At 34.0% G+C, this 18518-nt stretch overlaps 1 long non-coding RNA gene across 1 annotated transcript in view; it reads left to right on the top strand.

Annotated features, from left to right (window-relative positions):
* The first annotated feature begins 5112 nt into the window (after positions 1–5112).
* LOC132026284 (uncharacterized) overlaps positions 5113–18518 on the top strand; it is a 183501-nt gene continuing 170095 nt past the window's right edge. Inside the window, exon 1 of the long non-coding RNA XR_009406852.1 lies at positions 5113–5160. This is a non-coding gene — a long non-coding RNA (uncharacterized LOC132026284). The remainder of the gene's footprint in view (positions 5161–18518) is intronic.

Raw genomic sequence — 18518 nt, 5'->3', positions numbered from 1 at the left:
AAAGCACATACCCTCCCCAATGTCCATAACCCCACCCCGCTTCTCCCACCTAAAACTAATGTTTTAATGAGTAAGATAGAGAAGTTTCAACCAAGAACCCCCTTATTGATTGTCCATTAAATGGAGGAAAGGTTCACATATTCAAATACCTTTAGCCTCAGAGGAATAGGAAATTTTGTGAAAGATGAAATGTTAAATAAGGGAGACATCTTCTCATCCTAATGTACTTATGGTGAGATACATTTTAGTGAATTGTAGTGTCTTCACAGAAATAGCCATATATATGCATGCACATGCATACACACACACACACACACACACACATCTACACTCTGAGGTGAATGGATAGGTTAGATAGAATTCAGCATCCTCTTTATTTCCTGTAACTAGATATTTAATTAAGGATTTACCTGAGGTATCAGCATACAGTGGATTTTAAATGCTTAAGGGCAATTCTAGAACTCCAAACAGCAAGTTAAGGGAGATTATTAAATTAAAGGAGATGGGAATCACTTAGACCACTCTTAAAATTCATAGGATCAAGAAAGTTGATCATGTGTAAATCAGGGAGTGTTCCATGTGGAATACATGGGGGAAATATTTGCTCTGGGTGTACATTCTAGACAAGAAATTTTTATCAGAAGATAATGGGATACTAATAGAATGTGGACTAAAATAAAAGCGTCCAAATGGAGAGTGGATGAGGCTGCTGAAAGAAAGGAACCACATTGCCCCAAGTATCTCCTCTGATAAATGTCAGCAGATCCTCGGAGGAAACGTGTGATGAGCCAGTGAGAAAAAATGGTTTTAAGTATCAGGCAGGTCTACAAAAAAGGGTGGGGGGTATCTTGCAATTGTCCCGTTCAAATAAGAAATTTTGACTCCAATCCCAGAGATGTGGGCAATGGCAGTTAGCCAGAAGACTAGGAAGGGGCAGAAGAAGTGAGCAAAAAACCAAGCCAACCACACTTCCTTCCATGTAGGTGTCAAGTCCACTGATAGATTCCAGCTGGAAGAATCAAGAGGAAGGTGATTCTTCTGAGTGAAGAGTAAGTCTTAATTAATATATCGAAGGGGTCATTGAAAATGCTGAAAAGAAGCTGGGCTTGATGAATGAAAGCAGCCTTGGACTTTGCCAGAGTTTTCATTTAATTACAAGAAAAATAATTTCCTTGCCATGTATATATTCAGGAAGTGTGGGAGAGAAATATAAAGTGTGTTTTTATTATGTCCCACTTAACTGTCCTTGTTCAACGTACAGATTCCATCCTTTAATGCACTTTCCCAGAATTTGCAGATAGCCAGAGGCATTCATTGAATATATTGAAAGGTTCCTACAACTAATTTTGGTTATAGATTTAGTACACCGTTATAGACTGTTATTTTTCAGAAGCATACCTTTCATGGATTTATACAAGTATCCTGGTGAAAATAAAAGTGCTCAGATTTCATGGTCAATAACATTAGGCTGAATAATCGAAACCACAGTTTATTCATATATGAATAGAATGACAATAATTACCTTGTAGGGTTGCTAAGAGGTTTCCAGATAATTAATACAAAGGAATTAATACACTCTCATTATTTAATATACATTCTTGTCATCGTGCTGCTATAATTGTTTCACAACCAACATTCTCTAACTCATTGTCACAAATGCTAGTTGGATACTAAGGACAAAATATGAGATAACTTTCAATTTTACTTGATCTCAAGCTTTGCCTGTGTGGGGGCTGCTGACAACATTGACTCTATCATTAGCCCTCCCTCTTGTTCATGCCCTCAAAATGACTCCCTTTGGGCCACAGGTTCCAGACCCACTGCAGGATAATGTAAGCCCTGACCAGGATGTGGGTAGGCTTGTTCTGACCTTCCCTAAAGGGGCACCAGGAAGCTCCACTTTAGAGAACTAGTAGAGATCATCTGGTGCACAGAGGGCACCATTTAGATAATTGCCCTTTGACCTCAGCACAATGCCCCTTGCTCTATAAAAGCTGTGGGTTAAGGTCTGGCTTGGTGGAGAATAGTTGCATGGCGTCTGGGTTGTCTCTCTGCCTAATTCCCCCGTCAGTAAGTTACCCTGCATAAAACTCTGTGTAAGTGGTATGCAGTACCTTGCTTCATTCTCTTTTTTTTTTGGTCTCAAATGTTTTCTCAGTCTGGAGGATACTTTACTGTCCCTCCTCTACCTTGTAACAGCTTGATTACAAAACTTTTAATTAGACTAATCAAAAATTAGGGAAATTTGGGAATGCAAGAATATAGTCTAATAAATATTAAATAGTCGTCTGTATTCTCTGAATTGCATAACATGCCGGTATATTTTTAAAACCATGAATTAACTAAATAAGGTTTACTTTGTAAGTAATCCTCTGGGGCATTTATAAAAGATACAATGTTGAACAATATATATATTTTTAGTAATTTACTGGGACAAAATTCATGTAGCATATAGTCACCCTTTTAAAGTGAATAATTACCTGAATTTTAGTCCATCCACAAGGTTGTACAAGCACCACCCCCATCTACTTACCAAATATTTCTCACAATATCTTGATTTATTCAAAACAGGAAGTAGTCAATTTTTAGTGCTATTATTTGAGAATTCAAGTAACAAAAAGAAAAATGTTTAAAAATTATCATGAATCAAGATACTTTTCATAAATATTTAGTTCTATTATCATCAGTATTTCTCCTTAACATATAGTAGCAAAAACAATTTTTACATTGGAAAGAAAAACTATATGCAATCATTCATTTTAAGGAAATATGTTCATGAAAAGTATTTAAACAAAATATAAAAATGAATTTAAATATTTATTATTTGAGAGAAAGAGAGAAAATGTGGGAGTAGGGCAAGGGGCAGAGGAAGGGAGAGAGAGAGAGAGTGAATCTTAAGCAGACTCCCACTGAGTACAGAGTGTTAATCCAGGCTTGATCCCACAGCCCTATGATCATGACCTGAGTTGAAACGAAGAGTCTGAGGCTTAATCAGCTGAGCCACCCAGGCACTCCTAAGAATGAATTTAGAAGTGAGTCACATGCCTGTCATAGCAACATGATAGAAATATTAGCATTTGGTTCAAATTCAAATCAAATCTAATCATAATTTTATGTCCTCAAAAATGCTGCATACAAAGTTTTGTTTCTAATGCATTTTCATCTCTATGACATTTTATCACCAGGGCAATGTGTGATTACTTTTGCGATCTGTGTCCTCTTTCAGGATCTGAACTTGGCTAAAGATTATGGAGTGCGGGGGAAGGTATCCAGGGAGAGCTGGCTTTTGTAGGATAGAGCAATAAGAGGGTAACGTGAGTGTCATTGATTTCAGAAACTGGGAAAAAGGGGTTATGGAGTAGAAACAAAGGGTAACCAAAGGTTTGTGTTGCTGTTAGATTTCTTTAGCAGCAGACAGTTTTCTGGCATTGGGTACAGGATCGTATTGTTGGTTCTCATTAACGCGAACTTTGTTTCATTCGCTGCCGTGGTGGTGATTGTTGAGTGTGACTATGGAGGAAAGGAGAACCGAAAATAACAACCTAGGGAAACAGATTCTGGAGAGCATGGCAACCAGAAAGATAGGCCAAACTGACTAACCTCCAGGTGGTCTGCAACTAAGCCTGCATTATACCATTTCTATATATTCTAACAAGTAGAATTATGATTCTGAGGATGGATAAAGTTAAACCAGGAAGCTGAGTCCCTCTTTTCCTGAGCAAAAGTACTCTAAACTAGGGCATCCTCCTGATAAGAAAAAAAAAAATTCTTTTTTTTTTTTTTTAAATCAGGACTCTGAGCTAGCCCATTCCATAGCACACACTTTCAGATTACAGTTCATTAAATGGGGATACAGTTCATTATATGAGGATACCCCGTAAAATTAAGGAGTGCTATGTAGAAAACCTTGCTATGAATAGTTGAAAAACTCTATTAACTTGCAATGTTAACTGCTAAATAAAGGGCATTTTTAAATTTAATCTATGTTTGCACACTTAAAAAAACACCTCTTAGGAATAATGCAATTGTTATATTATTTAAACAAAACTGAAGATAATGTTAACTTATTATAATCAAGCCAAGTGTTAACTGCTGTTCAAGCATCACCATGTAACTGGGTATTCATTATGCATTTTTATGTTCTGTACAATAAGAAAATGCACTGTTTGGTTGAATGGATTTTGCTTAGAGACATCAACTTCACGTGGCAGCAAAATTAAACTCTGCCAACACAGCAAATTTTGTTTATTCAATTGCCAGGCTAAATGATCCATAATGACAGGTATTCTAACTTTGATTTCACCAAATGTCTTCTGACTTTAAAAATGTTTTAATGTTATTTAATTAGAATTTTTAAAATTAATAAAGGTATATTTGTTTTGCTGATATGGAAAAAATCATGTCATAAGTAATATTTTTAGAAAATTGCTTTTACCATTTCACAGCATGACCATGGCAGATCTCCAAAAGAATATTTATAAACCTTATTTACTCATTTTATAACATTTTACTTATTGCTTCTAATACTTGATTTTACTTAAATGATTCCATATGTGTTATCTTTTCCATACAAATATAAATACTAACAAACTCAGCTTATAGATTTTGTTTTATCTTTCCTATCATTGAAATTTTTATTAAAATATTTCACATTTCAGTAGTTATGACTGATCTATTAAAAAGTATGACTGATCCATTAAAAAGTAATAGATTTCTAAAATATCCTTAGAATCTTGGCTTTTATAGTTTTATAAAGAATTATAAATTTTTCGCTGCCCTACAAGTTTCCTGAAATACAACCTGGTGTTATTTGACAGGATATTGCATTAGCTAGAATAGTCATTATAAAGTTGTAAAATAGTATTTTTAACAGTAATACTAAATTGTTACTTATTTAATTGGCAATACCTTAGTGATTTACCATTTTCTTTTTTTTTCCATTTTCTAGTCCCAAATTGTATTGATTTGAAGTCCATGTATTTATGACATTTCTGAGTGAAAGTGAGAATAAAGTAGAAAAATAGAGCAAAGGAATTGTACTATTCATGCCCATTGGTGTTCTTTCTCTTCTCACCAATCAAATGTCCTTCTTTTCCCAAAGGGAGGAGCCAATGAGAAGAAGAAAGAAGAAACATTTTTCCCTCAAATAATCCTGAAAAGGTAAGTGTTCTTTTTTCTATGTGAAAAGAATTTCAAGGAGTGTAAAAGATAAATGCTTGGCTCCTAAATATTTATTCATTCGAGAAATCACAGTTGGTATGTATTAAGGCAGCAGAAATAAGTGGTGAACAAAAGAGACAAAACTTCTTGTGTTCACTTTGTTTTCATTCCAGTGTGTATTTATGTGTATGTGTAGGGATAATAAGTGTATTTAACAAGTAAATTATATGGCACCATAGATGGTATTTAGTTGTGTGGAAAAAAGGAATTAAAGAGGATGCCTAGGTGGCTCAGTTGGTTCAGCGTGGCTGCGTTTGGCTCAGGTCATGATCCCCAGGTCCTGGGATCCAGTCCCTCATCTGGATCCTTGCTCGGCAGGGAGTCTGCCTCTCCCTCTGCCTGCTGGTCCTCCTGTTTGTGTGCACTCACTCTCTCTCTCTCTCTGGTAAGTAAATAAAATCTTTAACAAAAGAAAAAAAGAAAAGAAAAAAGGAATTAAGAAGGGTAAATAGGAAGTACCCGGTAGGAATGGACCATGGCAATTTTGAGTTGGGTGTTTTGGGCAGGTCTTAATGAGAGGTGACATTTGAACCATGAGGTTCAAGGGAAGAGCCTCTAGGGAGACAGAATAGTGTGTACAAAGACCCAGAGAGGGAAACTTGTCTGGTGTGTTTCAGGAAAAGCAAGGATGTTGGTCAGGGAAAAAAAAAAAAAAATAGCAACCTTAAATTTTGGGTAGAAATAGTCTGTAAAACTGTCTGGGTCTGGTAATCCTTTGTAAATCTTTTCGATTTATTTTTATTGAAACAGCCTGTTCAGGTTGTCCACATCTTTATGAGTCATCTTGGCAATTTATATTTTGATAGAAAATATGCCATCAATTTGAGATACTAGAATAAACTTCAGCTTTTGTCTTTAAATTCCATTCATCTACTTTTAGTGTTTATAGCCCTGTTTTCCTTTGAATTTTTCATGTGATCTCCTGCCCCATGTCTTGCAAAAGGTTTTAAACCAAATTTTCTTTTCAAAATAATTCTTTAGGTAAGTTATCAAGATACTTCAATAATAATTTTAAATAAGTAAGAACAAAGTTTCTGCCACATAGAGCCTATACTCTGGTACAAAATGTGGAAAATAGAAATCAGTAAAATATGTAATATGTGAAATAATGACAATGCATATGAAGAAAACAGCTGGAAAGTAAAAAATTGTTAAGGATAAGTTGCAGTTTTAGATCATGTGGTCAGGAAAGATCTCTACAAAAAGCAACAGGGTGATCTGTTTGGATATTTGCTGAAATTTTTCTTGGTGTTTTCTAAGCACAAAAATTTGAATCTAGGATAAGGCCAATACTAACATTCCATGTTTTTTAGTTTTTAGTTGAAGAATCGTTCTTATAGACACAGTCCATTTACAAATTTTCTTTAAAATATGAATTATACATTTATTTCTCAGATTTTGGCATTCTATAACATTGCATTAATAGGATTGTTTAATAACATAATACTAATTAATTACAAAATAGACAGCAATAGTAAACATAATGAATTATTGATAAGTTACAGAGAAAAATAAGAAATGTGTAATGAACCATCAAATGCACATTTATCAAAACAATTATAGGTAATGACAAGTAAATAGTGAAGACAGGTAAGAGTGAAAATATTAGAGGAAATTAAAATGCATAGTGCTGTGCAATTAAAGAAAACATCATTCAAACTTAATATTTTCTATTATTTTTGTTAGAAGTACCAGAATTCCCAAGAGACTTTTCAGATCTATTTTTAAAAAGTTCCTCTGTAAGCAAAGTCCTGAAGCATTATTCTTAATATTATGTTAATGCGGATATTTGTACATTTGTTACATCTTTTGGTTAGTTGCATTGAATCAACATTGAATGATAGAAAAGTAATCTAGAGAAATAGTTTGAACTGCATTGAACATGAACTATTCTGATGACTAAGAGACTCTTTTTTTTTTTTTAAAGAAAGAGGAATTTAGCATGTTAAATCGAGTGAATCTGCCAAAAATTTTATCACAGCAACCAAATGGTGGGAGTTTCCAAAAGCAATGAGAAAATGCAGGCATGGAAAATCCATTGTGAGCTTGCATCTCAATTCTAAAAGCTTTATTAATCAAGCATATAAAGTACACATTTTAAAAACTGATGTGGATTCAACCAGACTTACTGTGGTGATCATTTCAACATATACAAATATTAATCATTATGTTGTATGCCTGAAACTTATATAATGCCCTGTGTCACATCTCAGTTAAAAAAAAAAAAAAAAAAAATTTGATTTTCTCAAGTTTCTAATAAATGAACAGAATAATACATGTGTTTCCCTAGTCATGATGCTACATAAAAGATCAATTTGCTAAATATATTTCAAAGATATACAAATCCTAGATAAAAAAATTTAATTTAGAAACACCTCTTTATTTTAATAAGGTAAATATTTAAAATATTTTAAAATGATTAAATGAATTTAACATAACAATACCTTTAAACATTTGTTCATGTTTTTAGGGGAAAAATATCCCCATTGTCCAACATACCCAGACTTCTCCCAGAGAGATTCTTGAGAAACATGCTGACTAACTTAACTGAGGTGATTTTTTAAAAAAATTTATTGTCACAGACATTTTTAAATTAAACTTTGTGTTTTAACGTAATTATAGATTCACATTCAGTTGGAAAAAATAATGTAGAAACTAATCTTGTGTATTCTTTACTCAGTTTCCCCTAATAGTAACTTACTGCAAAATTATAGCACAATGTAACAACCAAGATGTTACACTAATACAGTCAAGATCGAGCTCATTCCCATCACCACTAGGATCCCTTATGTTGTCCTATAATCACACTCTTTCCTCCCACCCAACACTCCCACTCTTAAACCCCAGCAACTACTAATTTGTTCTCCCAATTTCATAATTAGGTTGTTTCAACAACATCATATACATAGAATCATAAAATATATAGTCTTTTGGGAGATTATTTTACTTGGTTTAATTCTCTGGAGATTCATGCAGGTTGAAGTGTGTATGAAGAATTTCTTTCTGAGTACTGTTCCATGCTAGGTATGTATCAAAGTTGCTTAATTCATTTACCAGTTGAGAATATTTGAGTTGTTTCCAGTTTGGGGCTGTTCCAAATGAAGATGCTATAAATATTTTTGTAAGTTTGTGTGTGAACCTTGAAGTCTTTGCGTCTATAGGATAAATACCCAAGATTGCAATTACTCAGTCATATATTAGTTGCAGGTTCAGTTTTGTTTTGTTTTGTTTTGTTTTCCAGAAATTTCCGAAGTGGTTTCCAAAGTATGTGTGCCATTTTATATTCCCACCAATAACATGTTAGTGATACTCACCGGCAGTTAGTGTTGTCACTTCTTCTAGCCATTCTGCTAAGTGTATAGTGACATCTGATTGTGATTTTAATTGACATTAGTCTAATGGGTAATGATGTTGAATATCTTTTCATGTAATTACTTGTATGTATATTTATGGTCAAATATTGCTTCATGTCCTTTGTTGATGTTATAATTGAATTGTGTGCTTTTTAAAATTTACTTTGAATTTTGAGAACTCTTTATATCATGTATATACTAGTCTGTGCTGGATACACTGTGTGTTAATGTTTTCTCTCAATCTGTAGCTTGTCGATTTATCCTTTTAACAGGGTCTTTCACAGAGTGAGAAAAAAATCACTTAATTTATCAGATTTTCCCTGATTTTCCCTGGATTGAACTTTTGGTATCAAGTCTGAGAACTTTTTACCAACCCCTAAATTTTCTTTTTTATTTTTTTTTTCTAAAATGTTTTATAGTTTGACAATGTACATTAAGCTCTGTGATCTATTATAGGTTAATTGTGTAAGATATGAGGTTTATATTGAGGTTAGCTCCTTTTTTTTCTTTTTCATTCTTCTTTTTTTTTTTTACTTTTTCTTTTCTTTTTTGGTCTATGGATTTGTAATTGTTCTGCCACCTTTTGTTGAAAAGGGTGTCTTTCCTTGGGCATGTTTTTGTAGGTTTACTTCTGAGTTCTCCTTTAAGCTCCTTTCATCTATGTGTTTCTCCCTCTAACATTGTCCAAGTGTTATTTACTATAGCTGCACAACGTTATGAAATCAGATTAAGTGATTTCTCACAGTTCCTTTGTATTAAATTTTTACTTTATTCTTTTAATCATTTTACTTGTTCTATTTCCTTAGCCATTATATTAAAACAATTGAGAATAACCTTGTCTACGTCTAAAAAAAATAATTTAGGAATTTCAGGGAGAAATCATATGTGATGATTAATTTTATGGCCACCTTGGTATGTATCTGTCCTATGCATGTGTACCATGAAATATCATATGCACGCACATGCCTTATAATACTCCAGAAATGAATGAAAAATTATTCTGAATATGTATTTAAAGAAACTATGATTCTAAGGCATTTTATTTAAGATAGGCATTAGCAGAATTGGCCTGAATTCTAGATCTCTTATGTCAAGATGAATGTTCTTAATTTCTATATCTAAAATATTTTCTCTACTATTTCCCTCAGATGGACACAATCTTTATGGAGTTGGCTGAATAATTGCCCCTCCCCCAAAGATGTTTATGTCCTAATCCCCATAGCACATGAATATGTTACCTTCTATGGTAAAAAGGGATTTTATGTATGTGATTAAGTTAAGGATTCTGAGAAAGAATTATCTTGTTTTATCTGAGTGGGTCTAATGTAATCATTAGGGTCATCAGGGAGGCAAGGATAATCAGTGTCAGAGACAATGAGTTAGCACTGAGGTAGAAGTCAGAAAAGAGAGATGTTACACTGAAGGCTTTGAAGATGGGGCAAGAGGCCACTAACCAAAGAGTATAGGTCGGTACACAAAGAAGATAAAAGGCCACAATTTTCCTCTGGAGACTCTAGGAGGAGTTCAGGTCTCCAGACACTGATTTTAGCCACTGATGTTTCACTCTGACTTCCAGAACTTCAGATGATCATTTTTGTTATTTTAAACCACAGATTTTGTGGCAATTTATTACAGTAGCAATGGGAAAGTCCTATACCATGGTACCTCAGTCGTCTATTATGTAAGATTCAACTTTCTTACATTAACGTCCCCATGCGACCACATTGTGGCATCACCACACTCTGGTGCCCTATCTATATAGTCTTCTGTAAAATATTTTCATACTTCTTGACCTTCTTCTTATTGGAATCTTTGTTTACATTCACCCTAAGTCTCTTATACATTCTCATCTGTTTCATAGTCAATTATCAACACTCTAGTATAACTTATAATTCACCTTGATGTTTTCATTTAGTTTTTTGTCTGTTTGGTTTTTTGTTTGTTTGTTTGTTTGTTTAATCTCTTTCCCTCTACTTTAAAAGTAAGTGTCCCTGCCCCTTTGCTTAGATATCTGCTATATATGGTCTTCTGGTAAAGTCTTGTGTGAACTTCTTGCCTCCCATACCCAACTGCTTTATATAAAACGAACTGCACTAGTTTGAGAAAAGAGCAGTCTTGTTCACATTTAGCTTTTAAGAGATTCAGCAATATTTCCAAATAAAGCATGGCTATTGCAAAGAACAGAAACCACTCAAATTATTTTGAGTGAAGGGAGATAGTTACGTAAATAAACACTTGCTTAAATAAAGCCCAAGCAAGAAAAGGGGGGAAAAGGTAAGGTCAGGGCAAAGAGCAGCTAACTGAACATTAGAATATCATGGACAAAGAACATTTTCTTCAACAGAAATCTCCGTGGACCGTTGTTTTATTTCCTTTTGTCACTGATTTCTCTAAAGTATTTGCCTTGCTCTCATTTTACCAAACATACTGCTCTAAACCTACTAACAGGTTTCTAATAACAGGTTCTCTGCTTTTTAGTTCAAATCATCAAGTGATAAAGAATCTGATTGGCCAGTGATTTGAATGTCTATGGTAAGGTACCACCCTTGGTTCAGTTGCTTTCCTTGTGGGTGGGGATGGGTATTTGGGAAAAGCATAACCTCGGATGAACTTTTACATGAGTGTGAATATCAAAGCTTGAGTAGAGGAGGAAGATATAGGTAAGTACATGGAATTTGACAAATGTCTACTCCAAAGCACAAAATTAAATAAAATAAAAATAGTACCTACCCCCAAAAGATACTTTTGTTCCTAATTTAATGATTTGGATAGTCTGTGCTTTAGATTTGGAGTTGAGATAATGAACACATGAAAATATCAATTCATGTTATCTTACCTCTTTAGCCATCACGAGAAACTGTGTATAGGTTAGTGTATTTAAACCAGAATTTAACCGTATAATCTGGGGAATTATAGGAGTTATGATGAAAGTAATTATACTTTTATCTGCTTTTTATGTTTATTAGTTTAATGATGTTATTAGTATTTATTTGCTTAGTTATTTTATATTAATGGGATACCAATAAATAATTAGATAACAGAAATGATCATTTATTCATTGACACACTTATAACTAAAATGTAATAAAAATCTATGAAAGGTTTTATATGTATTTATTTCACTCAACTACCTCCATTTATTGGCAATATACTGGATCATTCAGAATCTCCTTTAGGCTTAATAAAAGACATGTACAATACAAGCAACAGCTTTCTATTTTTTAAGATTTTTTATTTATTTATTTGACATATAGAGATCACAAGAAGGCAGAGAGGGGTGGGAAGCAGGCTCCCTGCTGAGCAGAGAGCCTGATACGGGGCTTGATCCCAGGATCCTGAGGTCATGACCTGAGCCTAAGGCAGAGACTTAACCTACTGAGCCACTCAGGCACCCACAAGCAACAGCTTTTAAAAAATATAGTGGCACATTTTTTTCTTATGAAACAAAGGATGGTGGAGTCAATTTGATTTATAAAAATTTATTAAAAATAAAATATTAAAGATTTTTCTGAAGTACCACACTTAAGAACTCTTATTTCAAATTGCAATATATCTATTATTCATTTATTCTAATTTCAACAAATTTAGTAAAACATCACTAAAGTTCTACTAAGTCAATATTAAAGTGAATTAAAAGTCTTGTTTAAATATCAAAGTTCTGGTGATTGAGTAGGCTAAAAATGGTAATCCTGCTCCTTTGTAACTATCTTGCTACCTCACATATATGTCCCCATGTACTTCTTTCTTTGTACTTACACATTAGTGCTCACCAGGGCACTATGAGTCTGGATTGTTCCTGGTTGAAGTCACCTAAACCACAATAACAACCACTGAATTTATAAATCTAAAATCTGCTATCTCAAGTCCAAAGTTCTCTGTTGAGATCCTGAATCCTACCTAACTCCCTATAGTACATGTACTTTCAGGGTTAACTCTGTGAGCTCTGAAAGTAGGGCATTAAAATAGAACATAAAATAGTTTCCTCTACTTCTGCTCTAGGTATCCTGTAGACACTTCCTTTAACTGTCTCTGAGGTGGATTATTGGATGCACCACTACATCCAACATCACAAATGAGTGTTTATTTCGCCCTGACCTGGGAAAGTTGCTAGCAGTCCCCACTGAGTTATTGGCTCTCCTTGGAAAATGACTCCACTGAAAAGAGGCATTTTATGAAATGCCATTTTTTTCTTCCTGGGAATCCCACACCTACTGACTGTTTGACATGGGGGTATGAATATCACCTCTTGACTCAAATGGGGCCATTCTAACAGGCTTTCTCAATTTTAGAGCTCCATGGATAGTTAGCAGAGAGCCTTGACAGAGACCACATCTAGGTTCAATTTCTCCCTCTGCCCAGTCTTATCCAAACTCTTCTTGTACAGGCTGAAAAAAAAACGTATGCTAACAAGAGTTTGGAGATAGATCACACATTAACTTGCTGGCCATGAGGTTACCATTATCACTGACAGAGGGAATATGGATAGTACCTGGCATGACAAAGCATTGCAACTGTGAATTTTTTTTTGTGTTAAGGTGTGATGGATTTCTAATGGAAGGGAATTAGCTATAATATTAGATATAAAAGACTTCTGTAAAAAAAAAAAAAAAAGGCGGGCGGTAAGAAATAGTAACCATAAGGATAGTGGGATTGTGTGGTTATTGCTGAGTATGGATAATGCATTTGAAAAAAGATAAGGAAAAGCTGAGAATGATTAATCAGCAACTGATCACCAAAGGTGAAAGCCAGAGACCTCCTTAGTAACAATTAAAGAGTTTCTTATCAGAAGAGAAATCAGAGTCCTGGGCCCCTCACCTAATAATAAAAGTAGCAGATTCCTAAGAATCTTAGCTGAGATAGATCTGCTATGCTCAGTGAGGCCATTAGAAAGAATTGGACCCTCCTATATGGCATGAGGGCTGGGTTTATGTACTGAAAATGTTGGCTCTTCAGGTAACCCAGAATCTTTGAGCCTAGAGAAGTGGACTGGAGTTCACTATAAGGGCTGTATTGCTTGAAGACAACGCAAAGGCTTCCCTTCGCAGGATAAAGTAAGACTTCACTCACCTTCCCTCCCAGCCACTAGGCCACTAGCTAGGCTTGTCACAATGTAATTTCCCTGTGGATGTACTCAGCTTAATAAAACATTAAATAAATTAGATGTCAAAATGCCTTCAGAATCTAGCCAAACATGTACTGGCAGGGACAAGAAAGTATGTAGTGAGCTTCATCAAGTGAGCAGAACATAAATTGGATGAAAAAATGTTGATTGATTTGAGAACACATTTATAGCATTCAGGATAGAACTCTCCCAAAGGACCCCCAAAGACAGTACAAACATATTACTAATATGGCTCTGAGAAGCATGGAAAAAGTGCAAGTCCACATTAAATGTTGTAGAAAGACTGAAATTGCCATAGCAGATAGTGGGTTGTGAGATTAAAAGATTTAGAGAAGTGAGCACGTTAAAATGAGTATATTATCTAAAACCAGAAGACCCGCAAAATTATTGTATTCTATAGGAGGGTGTGGGAATGAATGCCTTGTGAAAGGATTACCAACGTCATGCATAAAATCAGTGGTGACTTTCTTCTCTTGGCTGGTGGCAATGCCAAAACAGAACTGTGCAAACTGATAACAATGAGGACAATGGGACTCCAGGGAGTGGATGATAGTTAAGGCAGGTGGATGCAACTGTAATTAGAGATGAGGAAATAGTAGGAATCATGGGGGGCTGACCCACAGAGAGCTATAAAGATGAAAATCTAATGCAGCATTCCTGGGGACAATGTATATAGGCAGTCATATAGGAGCGAAGGACTCTTCCTCCTGTAGCCTACATGGTACTGGGAAAGACCAGAAATAAGCACATTATTTCTGTGTTTGATCCTAGGAAGTAAAAACAGAGTAAATACTAGAGTGATCATGGGAAGTGACTTCACTATTGTGGTCAGAGGAAATCTATCTGAGAACAATTGAACCATGAGGAGTCAGTTTAGCAAAGAACCTAAGATAAAATATTTTAAAAGTGTAAACAGGAAATTAGGTCAATAAGAAATCAGGCAGATATAATTATGTTAACAAACCAAAAAAGTGAACAAGAGAGAGAAAAGAAAGAGAAAGAAGGAAATAAAAATGAAAAGTCAATAAATTATCTCAGGTACCTAGAATTAAAACATTATATTTTCTCTACAATATTTCCTTTAAGATCTTAATTTGCCTTACATTTGTTTCTCTTTGCCTTAAATTTGTCTTATGTTTAAATTCCTCATATTGAACTAAAGTCTAATAATTTCTCAAACATATAATGTCTATCTCAAGTTTCGGCTTAAGAGGTTTAATTTGAAGTTTTGGGAGTTTAAAAATATTTTTAAAAATGTTAATTCAGCAATTCCAAAATAGATTTAGAACCATAACATGTTAGACTATTAAGTTATTAGTGTATAATATGTAATAACATTTAAGTGAACATTTATACTCACAACTTTAACAATATAATTCAAACCACCAAGGACTCCTATGACAACTCTAATTATTTATGTTTTACATATCTGTTTATTCATTTTGTAGTCAATAACCATTTGTGTAGAACTTGTCATGTACTATTCTAGAATAAATGTGTACATGAGTGAACTAAATGTAGATTACTCTCTTGGGTTTGTATTCTAGTAGGGATATATAGCTGATGATTAAGTAAATAAATAAATATAATGTAGTGAGAAGTGATCTAGAAAGAATTAATACAGATCAAAGGATCACAGATATAGGAGTGGGGTTTGATTTTACAGAGTGTTGAGGAAAGACCACATGTATAAAATTGTTTGAATAGAAGATTTTAGAAAGTGATAGATCATTATATGGAGGAAGAACATTCTAGGCAAAATGAAGAGTTAAAGCAGATACTGAGGTGAATGTATTTAGAGATGGTCATAGAACAGCAGAGGGGTTGGGGAGGAGGTTCAGTGTCACTGGAGCAGAATGAGCTGGAGGAAAGAGGAAATAGTTGAAGTAAAACAGGCAGTAGTTAACATACCCCTGGAGGTCTGTAAGCCATTGCATGGGTCTTGACTTTTACCCTCTCCTAACCCAATAAAGTGTTAATGGGGTGACATTTATCTACCTTTGATTTTAAAACCTTTATTTTAGCTCCCTTGTGGAAACTAGTCTCTACATGTGTAAAAAATGGAAGCATGTAATAAAAACTATTCCAATACTTCAAGTGAATAATTATGGCGGCCTGGCTCAGGGTTGTAGCAGAGCACATGTGGGGAATCATACGGACTCTTGGTGTGTTTGAACACTAAGAAAACTTTGATGGTGGAATAGATTTGGGGTGTGGGAGAAACAGTGTTAAGGAAAATGACAAGTTTGGGGGCTTGAACTACTTAAGGAAGTAGTTAATTAATCTGTCATTAATTGAGATGAGGAAGATTTTTGGAGGAGCAGATTTGAAGGAGAGCATTGGTGCTGGGCTTAACATTATTAAGTTGAAAATGCCTGCTGAGCTGAGAAGTGAAGATATGAAATAGGTTCTGGTATATATGAGTATGGAGTTCAGGTTAAACTTCTGAATTAAAATTATAAATTTGGAAGTCATTTAATTATTAATAGAACTGACAATAATAAAGCTGGGTTGAAATCCTATTGACAGTGCTTATAGTTATTATTTTGATGTGTTATTGTGAAACAACATATCTTATGAAACAATTATTAATTCTATTATTATTATTATTTTTAAAGATTTTATTTATTTACTTGACAAAGATCACAAGTAGGCAGAGAGGCAGAGAGAGAGAGAGAGAGAGGGAAGCAGGCTCGCCGCTGAGCAGAGAGCCCAATGCAGGGCTCGATCCCAGGACCCTGAGATCATGACCCGAGCCAAAGGCAGAGGCCCAACCCACTGAGCCACCCAGGTGCCCCTTTAATTCTATTATTAACTATAAAACTGCAGAGGCTAATATTTAAACGCAGGGAAATTATTATAATTAAAGAAAGTAGCAAATGTCTCTCAGAGATACAAATAGGTAATTCTCTTCACATTTTTATCTTTCATTGAAAACTAGGAATACATGCCTGGGCTTTTGAAGCAGTTTTGTTGACAGTGTTTATACATCGTGAACATGTCTATACATGCCTTCTTAAGTATGTGTGTGTGATTTTCCCTACTTACATATATATTCATGGGATAAATAGTGTTTTCTTCCTCCTGAAGTTAGCGATAGAGCATTAACAAGAACAACAAAAAGAGAAGAACCACTGCTTCCACACAATTTCCTTTTTAGCAAAACTTTCAAAATAGGTTAATTTACATTCAAGAAAAAAAATGTGAAGTTAATGCAATCCTCTTAAATTCACCTATGTATTTTTGGGTAGTTATTTCTTTCTTTGCCTTCCTTTTCCATCATGAACACAGATTGGTACTGTCACTGAGGATTTTAGCATGACTGCCCGAGTTCAAGTTAGGATTCATCTGCTCGCAAGTATGAACCTTGAGAAAAATAAGCCAAACTCTCTTTACCTCTGTTTCCTTGTCTCTAAAGTGAAAATCATCATAGAACTTACCTTATGAATTTTGTGGTGATTAAATGAGTTAAATCTGTAGGCTCAATAACACAGGGGTTGACACATTAAGGATTCAACAAATGTTAACAATTATTAGCTATTAGAGTGGAGATTCTTCTGTTATTCCACTGATAAAGGTGCTTTATATGATTGCTTTATCACCAACACCAGCTAACTCTGTACCTAATAATTATAGTTTTTTTTTCTAGTAAACCTCATTTATTAGAGGTAATTACAACTAACAACTAACCATATCTCCTCTTATCTGCATCTTAAGCATCTAATTAAAAAGGACAGAAATAGAAATTTAAAAAAATAAAGTCTAACAACTTTAGTTGTCAGGGTACTTTAAACTTCATTGTGTATGGCGCATTAAATCAAAATGGATAAGCAAAATAAAGCAAGTGAAAAAATTCAAAAAAAGTTTTTATATCATCTTCACTGCATTATGGTTCTGGATCTCAACATATTTTTCATTATTTAATGTTATGACATCTGTAGGATACTACTTAGAATTTATCTTTAATAATATATTTTCAATCACTTCACTTAGTATTTATTATTTCTAAGACATCATGCTAGGAGGAAGTAAAGAAATAAGTATTGAACATTATACTTTAAAAGTACTAAAATCTCTAGCTCTATTGTTGGTGCAATGACTTGCTCAGTGTGAGAGAAAGGAGTGCCCCAATATTGGTTCTTCAGTTTGCTTGAATTGCTAGGGTTCATGAAAAGCCTACTTCAAACTATATAATGTTATTTGTATGGCTATCATTGTGGGGGAATTTTCTTTATGAATAGGTACACCTAATTTTCTTTGAACATCCAAATGTTACAGAGCAAAAAAAAAAAAAATTGTTTTTCTTTCATTCTTTGAGAAGATTTATGGCTTGAGTCTGAGAATAGGGGAAAAGTCTAATTTCAGAAATTAAAAGGTATGCTTCTAGTAGAATTTTGATCAAAGAATACTCCATAATGTTAAAAGTTATGTCTTCTAGTAAAATTTTGATCAAAGGATACTCCATAATAAATGCCTGCTATAATTATTATCATTAAGATTATGTAGATTAATGATTCTTCAAAAAGCTGGAATTTTAGACAAACAGTATTTTTGATGTAATAAAACAAGTTTAATTCAAAAGCAAAGAAAGTAAATCTATTATATCTTTTAATGTCTACTTTGACTGAATATAATTATGAGTATTTTTCAGTAACAGCAAACTTACCAGGCAGTGTCTACTCATATATTATATCACATGGCAAATAACCATGGAAAGGAATGAATAGTATCAAATTTGAACATAAACATGAACGTAAAATCCAGGGAGAATACAGCAATTGAAACAAAATCAATTTCCAACTTATAAATTTGAATAGTAAAATA

Source organism: Mustela nigripes, chromosome 10, assembly GCF_022355385.1.
Source record: "Mustela nigripes isolate SB6536 chromosome 10, MUSNIG.SB6536, whole genome shotgun sequence".
Classification (NCBI taxonomy): Eukaryota; Metazoa; Chordata; class Mammalia; order Carnivora; family Mustelidae; genus Mustela; species Mustela nigripes.
This window is presented reverse-complemented; position numbering and strand designations above follow the sequence as displayed.